General features: G+C 40.8%; 2 non-coding genes across 2 annotated transcripts; one reads left to right on the top strand and one right to left on the bottom strand.

Annotated features, from left to right (window-relative positions):
* Positions 1-1,237: 1,237 nt before the first annotated feature.
* Positions 1,238-1,345, bottom strand: LOC148562183 (small nucleolar RNA R71). The gene has a single exon (XR_015887383.1). It is a non-coding gene; the product is annotated as a small nucleolar RNA R71 (small nucleolar RNA).
* Positions 1,346-9,591: 8,246 nt separating this feature from the next.
* LOC148562182 (small nucleolar RNA R71) lies at positions 9,592-9,699 on the top strand. The gene has a single exon (XR_015887382.1). It is a non-coding gene; the product is annotated as a small nucleolar RNA R71 (small nucleolar RNA).
* Positions 9,700-10,214: the final 515 nt, after the last annotated feature.

Here is a 10,214-nt window from a genome sequence, read left to right as displayed (position 1 = left end):
TTATATTTATATCAAATTTTCGAAAATAACATAATCAATTAATGTTTTGATTCAAAAATTTGAAGTTTGTTACTTGCTTGTTAAGAAAGATTCAAACTTTAAGTTCTAGAATCATATCTTGTGATTTCTTATGAATCAAGTCATTAATTGAGATTTTAAAAATCAAATCTTTTTCAAAACTAATTTCTAAAATATCTTCTTATCTTACCTTTTTCAAAAAGTTGGTTTCAAAATATCTTTTCTAACCTCCTAACTTCTTATCTTTTCAAAATTTGTTTCAACTAACTAACTAACTTTTTGTTTGTTTCTTAACTTTTTCAAAGCTACCTAACTAACTCTCTCTCTCTCATTTTCGAAAATATCTTCCCCCTTTTTCAAAATTTCTTTTTAATTTATTAATTATTTTAATTTTTAAATCTTAATTTTCGAAAATTACTAACATTTTTCAAAAACTATTTTCAAAAATCACTGACTCTTTTTCAAAAATTATTTTCGAAAATTCCTTCTCTCTCATCTTATTCTATTTATTTATTCATCTACTAACATCTCATCTCACATCTCAACCCTCCTCACAGTTGTGTTTCTTCCATTATATTACATTCTTTGTCTCCCCCTCTTCTTCTACTCACACAGGGATCCCTATACTGTGGTATAAAGGATCTCTATTATTATTATTATTTTTCTGTGCCCTCTTCTTTGTCATATGAGCAGGAGCAAGGATAAGAACATTCTTGTGGAAGCAGATCCAAAACCTGAAAGGACTCTGAAAAGGAAACTAAGAGAAGCTAAAATACAACAATCCAGAGATAACCTTTCAGAAATTTTTGAACAGGAAGAGGAGATGATAGCCGAAAATAATAATAATGTAAGGAAGATGCTTGGTGACTTTACTGCACCTAATTCCAATTTACATGGAAGAAGCATCTCCATTCCTGCCATTGGAGCAAACAACTTTGAGCTGAAACCTCAATTAGTTTCTCTGATGCAGCAGAATTGCAAGTTTCATGTACTTCCATCTGAAGATCCTTTTCAGTTCTTAACTGAATTCTTGCAGATATATGATACTGTAAAGACTAATGGAGTAGATCCTGAAGTCTATAGGCTCATGCTTTTCCCTTTTGCTGTAAGAGATAGAGCTAGATTATGGTTGGATTCTCAACCCAAAGACAGCCTGAACTCTTGGGATAAGCTGGTCACGGCTTTCTTAGCCAAGTACTTTCCTCCTCAAAAGCTGAGCAAGCTTAGAGCTGATGTTCAAACCTTCAGACAGAAAGAAGGTGAATCCCTCTATGAAGCTTGGGAAAGATACAAACAGTTGACCAAAAAGTGTCCTTCTGACATGCTTTCAGAATGGACCATCCTGGATATATTCTATGATGGTTTATCTGAGCTATCAAAGATGTCACTGGACACTTCTGCAGGTGGATCCATTCACCTAAAGAAAACGCCTGCAGAAGCTCAAGAACTCATTGACATGGTTGCTAATAACCAGTTCATGTACACTTCTGAAAGGAATCCTGTGAGTAATGGGACGCCTATGAAGAAGGGAGTTCTTGAATTTGATACTCTGAATGCCATATTGGCTCAGAATAAAATATTGACTCAGCAAGTCAATATGATCTCTCAGAGTCTGCATGGAATGCAAGCTGCATCCAACAGTACTCAAGAGGCATCTTCTGAAGAAGAAGCTTATGATCCTGAAAACCCTGCAATAGCAGAGGTAAATTATTTAGGTGAACCTTATGGAAACACCTATAACTCATCATGGAGAAATCATCCAAATTTCTCATGGAAGGATCAAAAGCCTCAACAAGGCTTTAACAACGGTGGAAGAAACAGGTTTAGCAATAATAAACCTTTTCCATCATCCACTCAGCAACAGACAGAAAACTCTGAACAAAATACTTCTAATTTGGCAAACTTAGTCTCTGATCTGTCTAAGGCCACTGTAAGTTTCATGAATGAAACAAGATCTTCCATTAGAAATTTGGAAGCATAAGTGGGCCAGCTGAGTAAAAGGATCACTGAAATCCCTCCTAGTACTCTCCCAAGCAATACAGAAGAGAATCCAAAAGGAGAGTGCAAGGCCATTGACATAAGCACCATGGCCGAACCTACAAGGGGAGTGGAGGACATGAATCCCAAGGAGGAAGACCTCCTGGGACATCCAGTGATCAATAAGGAGCTTCCCTCTGAGGAACCAAAGGACTCTGAGGCTCATCTAGAGACCATAGAGATTCCATTGAACCTCCTTATGCCCTTCATGAGCTCTGATGAGTATTCCTCTTCTGAAGAGAATGAGGATGTTACTGAAGAGCAAACTGCCAAGTTTCTTGGTGCAATCATGAAGCTGAATGCCAAATTATTTGGCATTGATACTTGGGAAGTTGAACCTCCCTTGTTCATCAATGAACTAAGTGATCTGGATCAACTGATATTGCCTCAGAAGAGACAGGATCCTAGAAAGTTCATAATACCCTATACCATAGGCACCATGATCTTTAAGGCTCTGTGTGACCTTAGTTCAGGAATAAACCTCATGCCCCTCTCTGTAATAGAGAAACTGGGAATCTATGGGGTGCAAGCTGCTAAAATCTCATTAGAGATGGCAGACAGTTCAAGAAAACAGGCTTATGGACAAGTAGAGGACGTGTTAGTAAAGGTTGAAGGCCTTTACATCCCTGCTGATTTCATAGTCCTGGATACTGGAAAGGAAGAGGATGAATCCATCATCCTAGGAAGACCTTTCCTGGCCACAACAAGAGCTGTGATTGATGTTGACAGAGGTGAACTAGTCCTTCAATGGAATGAGGACTCCCTTGTGTTTAAAACTCAAGGATCTCCCTCTGCAACCATGGAGAGGAAGCATGAAAAGCTTCTCTCAAAGCAGAGTCAACCCAAGCCCTGGTGCACGAAATTGTGATGTCCAGGCTTGAACAATCCCTGGCAACGTGAGCAACTTGGTACGCGTAATCGTGATTACACTTTAATTATGTAAAATTCATGGCTCTTTCTTTCCCTGGCAATGGCGCCAAGAACATGGTGCCAATACCATGGTTCACAACTTCGATACAACTAACCAGCAAGTGCACTGGGTCGTCCAAGTAATACCTTACGTGAGTAAGGGTCGAATCCCACGGATATTGTTGGTATGAAGCAAGCTATGGTCACCTTGTAAATCTCAGTCAGGCAGATATAAAGTGATAATGGTGTTTTCGAATAATAAATAATAGAATAGGGATAGAGATACTTATGTAAATCATTGGTAGGAATTTCAGATAAGCGAATAGAGATGCTTTTCGTTCCTCTGAACCTCTGCTTTCCTGCTATCTTCATCCAATCAGTCTCATTCCTTTCCATGGCTGGCTTTATGTGATACATCACCACTGTCAATGGCTACTTTCGGTCATCTCACGGGAAAATGATCCAATGCCCTGTCACAGCACGGCTAATCGTCTGGAGGCATCACCCTTGTCAATGGCTTCATCTTATCCTCTCAGTGAATAATATGCTCACGCACCCTGTCACGGCACGGCTATTCATCTGTCGGTTCTCGATCATGCCGGAATAGGATTTATTATCCTTTTGCGTCTGTCACTAACGCCCTGCAATCGCGAGTTCGGAGCTCGTCACAGTCATTCAATCATTGAATCCTACTTGGAATACCACAGACAAGGTTTAGACCTTCCGGATTCTCTTGAATGCCGCCATCATTCTAGCTTACGCCACGAAGATTCTGGTTAAGAGATCTAAGAGATATTCATTCTAGCTTATTTCATGTAGAACGGAAGTGTTTGTCAGGCACGCGTTCATAAGGGAGAAGGATGATGAGCGTCACACATAATCATCACCTTCATCACGTTCTTGGGTGCGAGTGGATATCTTAGAAGAGAAATAAGAAGAATTGAATAGAAAACAGTAGTACTTTGCATTAATCTTTGAGGAACAGCAGAGCTCCACACCTTAATCTATGGAGTGTAGAAACTCTACCGTTAAAAATACATAAGTGAAGGTCCAGGCATGGCCGAGATGGCCAGCCCCCAAAACGTGATCACAGGATCAAAATACAATCCAGGATGCCAAATACAATAGTAAAAGGTCCTATTTATAATAAACTAGCTACTAGGGTTTACATGAGTAAGTAATTGATGCATAAATCCACTTCCGGGGCCCACTTGGTGTGTGCTTGGGCTGGGCTTTGATTGTTACACGTGTAGAGGTCCTCCTTGGAGTTGAACGCCAGCTTTTGTGCCAGTTTGGGCGTTCAACTCTGGTTTTGGCTCCTTTTCTGGCGCTGGACGCCAGATTTGGGTAGAAAGCTGGCGTTGAATGCCAGTTTACGTCGTCTATTCTTGGCCAAGGTATGGACTATTATATATTGCTGGAAAGCCTGGATGTCTACTTTCCAACGCAATTGGAAGCGCGCCATTTCGAGTTCTGTAGCTCCAGAAAATCCACTTTGAGTGCAGGGAGGTCAGAATCCAACAGCATCAGCAGTCCTTTTTCAACCTCTGAATCTGATTTATGCTCAAGTCTCTCAATTTCAGCCATAAAATACCTGAAATCACAGAAAAACACACAAACTCATAGTAAAGTCCAGAAATGTAAATTTAACATAAAAACTAATGAAAACATCCCTAAAAGTGACTAGATCCAACTAAAAACATACTAAAAACAATGCCAAAAAGCGTATAAATTCTCCGCTCATCACAACACCAAACTTAAATTGTTGCTTGTCCCCAAGAAACTAAAAATCAAATAGGATAAAAAGAAGAGAATATACTATAAATTCCAAACTATCAATGAAATAGAGCTTCAATCATATGAGCGGGACTTATAGCTTTTTGCCTCTTGAATAGTTTTGGCATCTCACTTTATCCATTGAAGTTTAGAATGATTGGCATCTATAGGAACTTCAGATTTCGAATAGTGTTATTGACTCTCCTAGTTCAGTATGATGATTCTTGAACACAGCTTCTTTATGAGTCTTGGCCGTGGCCCTAAGCACTTTGTTTTCCAGTATTACCACCGGATACATAAATGCCACAGACACATAATTGGGTGAACCTTTTCAGATTGTGACTCAGCTTTGCTAAAGTCCCCAATTAGAGGTGTCCAGGGTTCTTAAGCACACTCTTTTTTTTTTGCTTTGGACCTTGACTTTAACCGCTCAGTCTCAAGTTTTCACTTGACACCTACACGCCACAAGCACATGGTTAGGGACAGCTTGGTTTAGCCGCTTAGACTAGGATTTTATTCCTTTAGGCCCTCCTATCCACTGATGCTCAAAGCCTTGGGATCCTTTTTATTTGCCCTTGCCTTTTGGTTTTAAGGGTTATTGGCTTTTTCTGCTTGCTTTTTCTTTTTCTTTCTATTTTTTTTTCTATTTTTTTCGCCCCTTTTTTTTTTCTGCAAGCTTTGTTCTTTGCTGCTTTTTCTTGCTTCAAGAATCATTTTTATGATTTTTCAGATTATCAAATAACATGTCTCCTAGTCATCATTCTTTCAAGAGCCAACATATTTAACATTCTTAAACAACAGCTTCAAAAGACATATGCACTGTTCAAGCATACATTCAGAAAACAAGAAGCATTGTCACCACATCAATATGATTAAACTAAGTTCAAGGATAAATTTGAAACTCATGTACTTCTTGTTCTTTTGAATTAAAACATTTTTCATTTAAGAGAGGTGATGGATTCATAGGACATTTATAACTTTAAGACAAAGTTACTAACTACTAATGATCATGTAATGAAGACACAAACATAGATAAGCACATAACATAGAAAACGAAAAATAGAAGAATTAAGAACAAGGAATGAATCCACCTTAGTGATGGTGGCGTTTCCTTCTTGAGGAACCAATGATGTCCTTGATCTCTTCTATGTCTCTTGTCTTTGTTGCTCCTCCCTCATTGCTTTTTGATCTTCTCTTATTTCATGAAGCATGATGGAGTGCTCTTGATGTTCCACCCTTAGTTGTCCCATATTGGAACTCAATTTCTCATAGGGAGGTGTTGATTTGCTCCCAATAATTTTGTGGAGGAAAGTGCATTTGAGGCATCTCCGGAACCTCATGGTAATGAGTTTCTTGCGCCTCTTGAGCTCCATGAATAGACTCTCTTGCTTGCTCCATCTTCTTCTTAGTGATAGGCTTCTCTTCCTTAATAGGAATGTCTCCTTCTATGAAAGCTCCAGCTGAGTAACATAGATGGCAAATGAGGTGAGGGAAGGCTAACCTTGCCATAGTGAAGGACTTGTCAGCCACCTTGTAGAGTTCTTGAGATATAATCTCATGAACTTCCACCTCTTCTCCAATCATGATGCTATGGATCATGATGGCCCGGTCTATAGTAACTTCAGACCGGTTGCTAGTGGGAATGATTGAGCATTGAATGAACTCCAACCATCCTCTAGCTATAGGCTTGAGGTCCAATCTTCTTAGTTGAACCGGCTTGCCTTTGGAGTCAACCTTCCATTGAGCTCCTTCTACACATATGTCCATAAGGACTAGGTCCAACCTTTGATCAAAGTTGACTCTCCTTGTGTAGGGGCGTGCGTTCTCTTCCATGTATGGCAAGTTGAACGCCAACCTCACATTTTCCGGACTAAAATCTAAGTATTTCCCCCGAACCATTGTAACATAGTTCTTTGGATCCGGGTTCTTACTTTGATTATAGTTCTTGGTGATCCATGCATTGGCATAGAACTCTTGAACCATTAGGATGCCGACTTGTTGGATGGGATTTGTTAGAACTTCCCAACCTCTTCTTTGAATTTCATGTCGGATCTCCGGATACTCATTTCTTTTGAGTTTGAAAGGGACCTCAGGGATCACCTTCTTCTTGGCCACAACATCATAGAAGTGGTCTTGATGGGCTTTGGAGATGAATCTTTCCATCTCCCATGACTCGGATGTGGAAGCTTTTGTCTTCCCTTTCCCTCTTCTAGAGGATTCTCCGGTCTTGGGTGCCATCAATGGTAATGGAAAAACAAAAAGCTATGCTTTTACCACACCAAACTTAGAATATTGCTCGCCCTCGAGCAATAAACAAACGAATAGAAGAAGAAGAAGAAGAAATATGGAGAGGGAGAGGGATATGTGGTTTCGGCCAAGGAGAGTGTAGAGGGGTGTGTTGTGTGAATTTGATGAAGAATGGAGGTCTTTATATAGGGAAGGGAGGGGGGTTAAGGTTCGGCCATATGGGTAGGTTTGGGTGGGAAATTGGTTTTGAATTTTTGAAGGTAGGTGGAGTTTATGAGGTAGGTTTATGGGGAAGAGTGGATGGATGTGAGTGGTGAAGAGGTGATGGGGAAGAGAGTTTGAGGTGAAGGGTTTTTGGGGAAGAGTGTTTATGGGGTTGTGTGAAAGAGAGTGGTGAGAAGAAGTGAGTGGAGGTAGGTGGGGATCCTGTGGGGTCCACAGATCCTGAGTGGATCCTGTGGGGTCCACAGATCCTGAGGTGTTCAAGGATTTACATCCCTGCACCCATTAGGCATGTAAAAATGCCTTTGTACCCAACTCTGGGCGTTCAGCGCCAGGTTGGTGGCCATTTTGGGCGTTCAACGCCCATTTGTGTGCCATTTCTAGCGTTTGAACGCCAGAACCATGCCTGTTCTGGCGTTCAGCGCCCAGAAGCTGCCCATTTTGGGCGTTCAGCGCCAGAACCATGCTCTGTTCTGGCACTGAACGCCAGACAGATGCTCCTCCAGGGTGTGATTTTTCTTCTGCTATTTTTGATTCCGTTTTCAATTTTTATATTTATTTTGTGACTCCACATGATCATGAACCTAAGAAAACATGAAAAACAACAACAAAAATAAGAATTAGATAGACATTGGGTTGCCTCCCAACAAGCGCTTCTTTAATGTCAATAGCTTGACAGTGGGCTCTCATGGAGCCTCATTGATGTGCAGAGCTTTGTTGAGACTCTCCAACACCAAACTTAGAGTTTGGATATGGGAGTTCAACACCAAACTTAGATTTTGGTTGTGGCCTCCCAACACCAAACTTAGAGTTTGACTGTGGGGGCTCTGGTTGACTCTGCTTGGAGAGAAGCTTTTTCTGCTTCCTCTCCATGGTTGCAGAGGGAGATCCTTGAGTTTTAAACACAAGGGAGTTCTCATTCCATTGAAGGAATATTTCACCTCTGTCAACATCAATCACAGCTCTTGCTGTGGCCAGGAAAGGTCTTCCTAGGATGATGGATTCATCCTCTTCCTTTCCAGTATCCAGGACTATGAAATCAGCAGGGATGTAAAGCCCTTCAACCTTTACTAACACGTCCTCTACTTGTCCATAAGCCTGTTTTCTTGAGCTGTCTGCCATCTCTAGTGAGATTTTAGCAGCTTGCACCCCATAGATTCCCAGTTTCTCTATTACAGAGAGGGGCATGAGGTTTATTCCTGAACCAAGGTCACACAGAGCTTTAAAGATCATAGTGCCTATGGTACAGGGTATTATGAACTTTCCAGGATCCTGTCTCTTCTGAGGTAATGTCAGTTGATCCAGATCACTCAGTTCATTGATGAACAAGGGAGGTTCAACTTCCCAAGTATCAATGCCAAATAATTCGGCATTCAGCTTCATGATTGCACCAAGAAACTCGGCAGTTTGCTCTTCAGTAACATCCTCATTCTCTTCAGAAGAGGAATACTCATCAGAGCTCATGAAGGGCATAAGGAGGTTCAATGGAATCTCTATGGTCTCTAGATGGGCCTCAGAGTCCTTTGATTCCTCAGAGGGAAGCTCCTTATTGATCACTGGACGTCCCAGGAGGTCTTCCTCCTTGGGATTCACGTCCTCTCCTTCCCTTACAGGTTCGGCCATGGTGCTTATGTCAATGGCCTTGCACTCTCCTTTTGGGTTCTCTTCTGTATTGCTTGGGAGAGTACTAGGAGGGATTTCAGTGATCCTTTTACTCAGCTGGCCCACTTGTGCTTCCAGATTTCTAATGGAAGACCTTGTTTCATTCATGAAACTTACAGTGACCTTAGATAGATCAGAGACTAGATTTGCTAAATTAGAAGCATTTTGTTCAGAGTTCTCTGTCTGTTGCTGAGTTGATGATGGAAAAGGCTTGCTATTGCTAAACCTGTTTCTTTCACCATTATTAAAGCCTTGTTGGGGCTTTTGATCCTTCCATGAGAAATTTGGATGATTTCTCCATGTTGAGTTATAGGTGTTTCCATAAGGTTCACCTAAGTAATTTACCTCTGCTATTGCAGGGTTCTCAGGATCGTAAGCTTCTTCTTCAGAAGATGCCTCTTGAGTACTGTTGGATGCAGCTTGCATTCCATGCAGACTCTGAGAGATCATATTGACTTGCTGAGTCAATATTTTATTCTGAGCCAATATGGCATTCAGAGTATCAACCTTAAGAACTCCCTTCTTCATAGGCGTCCCATTGTTCACAGGATTCCTTTCAGAAGTGTACATGAACTGGTTATTAGCAACCATGTCAATGAGTTCTTGAGCTTCTGCAGGCGTTTTCTTTAGGTGAATGGATCCACCTGCAGAAGTGTCCAGTGACATCTTTGATAGCTCAGATAAACCATCATAGAATATATCCAGGATGGTCCATTCTGAAAGCATGTCAGAAGGACACTTTTTGGTCAACTGTTTGTATCTTTCCCAAGCTTCATAGAGGGATTCACCTTCTTTCTGTCTGAAGGTTTGAACATCAGCTCTAAGCTTGCTCAGCTTTTGAGGAGGAAAGTACTTGGCTAAGAAAGCCGTGACCAGCTTATCCCAAGAGTTCAGGCTGTCTTTGGGTTGAGAATCCAACCATAATCTAGCTCTGTCTCTTACAGCAAAAGGGAAAAGCATGAGCCTGTAGACTTCAGAATCTACTCCATTAGTCTTAACAGTATCACATATCTGCAAGAATTCAGTTAAGAACTGAAAAGGATCTTCAGATGGAAGTCCATGAAACTTGCAGTTCTGCTGCATCAGAGAAACTAATTGAGGTTTCAGCTCAAAGTTGTTTGCTCCAATGGCAGGAATGGAGATGCTTCTTCCATGTAAATTGGAATTAGGTGCAGTAAAGTCACCAAGCATCTTCCTTACATTATTATTATTTTTGGCTGCCATCTCCTCTTCCTGTTCGAAAATTTCTGAAAGGTTATCTCTGGATTGTTGTATTTTAGCTTCTCTTAATTTTTTCTTCAGAGTCCTTTCAGGTTCTGGATCTGCTTCCACAAGAATGTTCT

The sequence above is a fragment of the Arachis ipaensis genome, chromosome B6 (assembly GCF_059453495.1).
Source record: "Arachis ipaensis isolate K30076 ecotype BB chromosome B6, ASM5945349v1, whole genome shotgun sequence".
NCBI lineage: Eukaryota > Viridiplantae > Streptophyta > Magnoliopsida > Fabales > Fabaceae > Arachis > Arachis ipaensis.
This window is presented reverse-complemented; position numbering and strand designations above follow the sequence as displayed.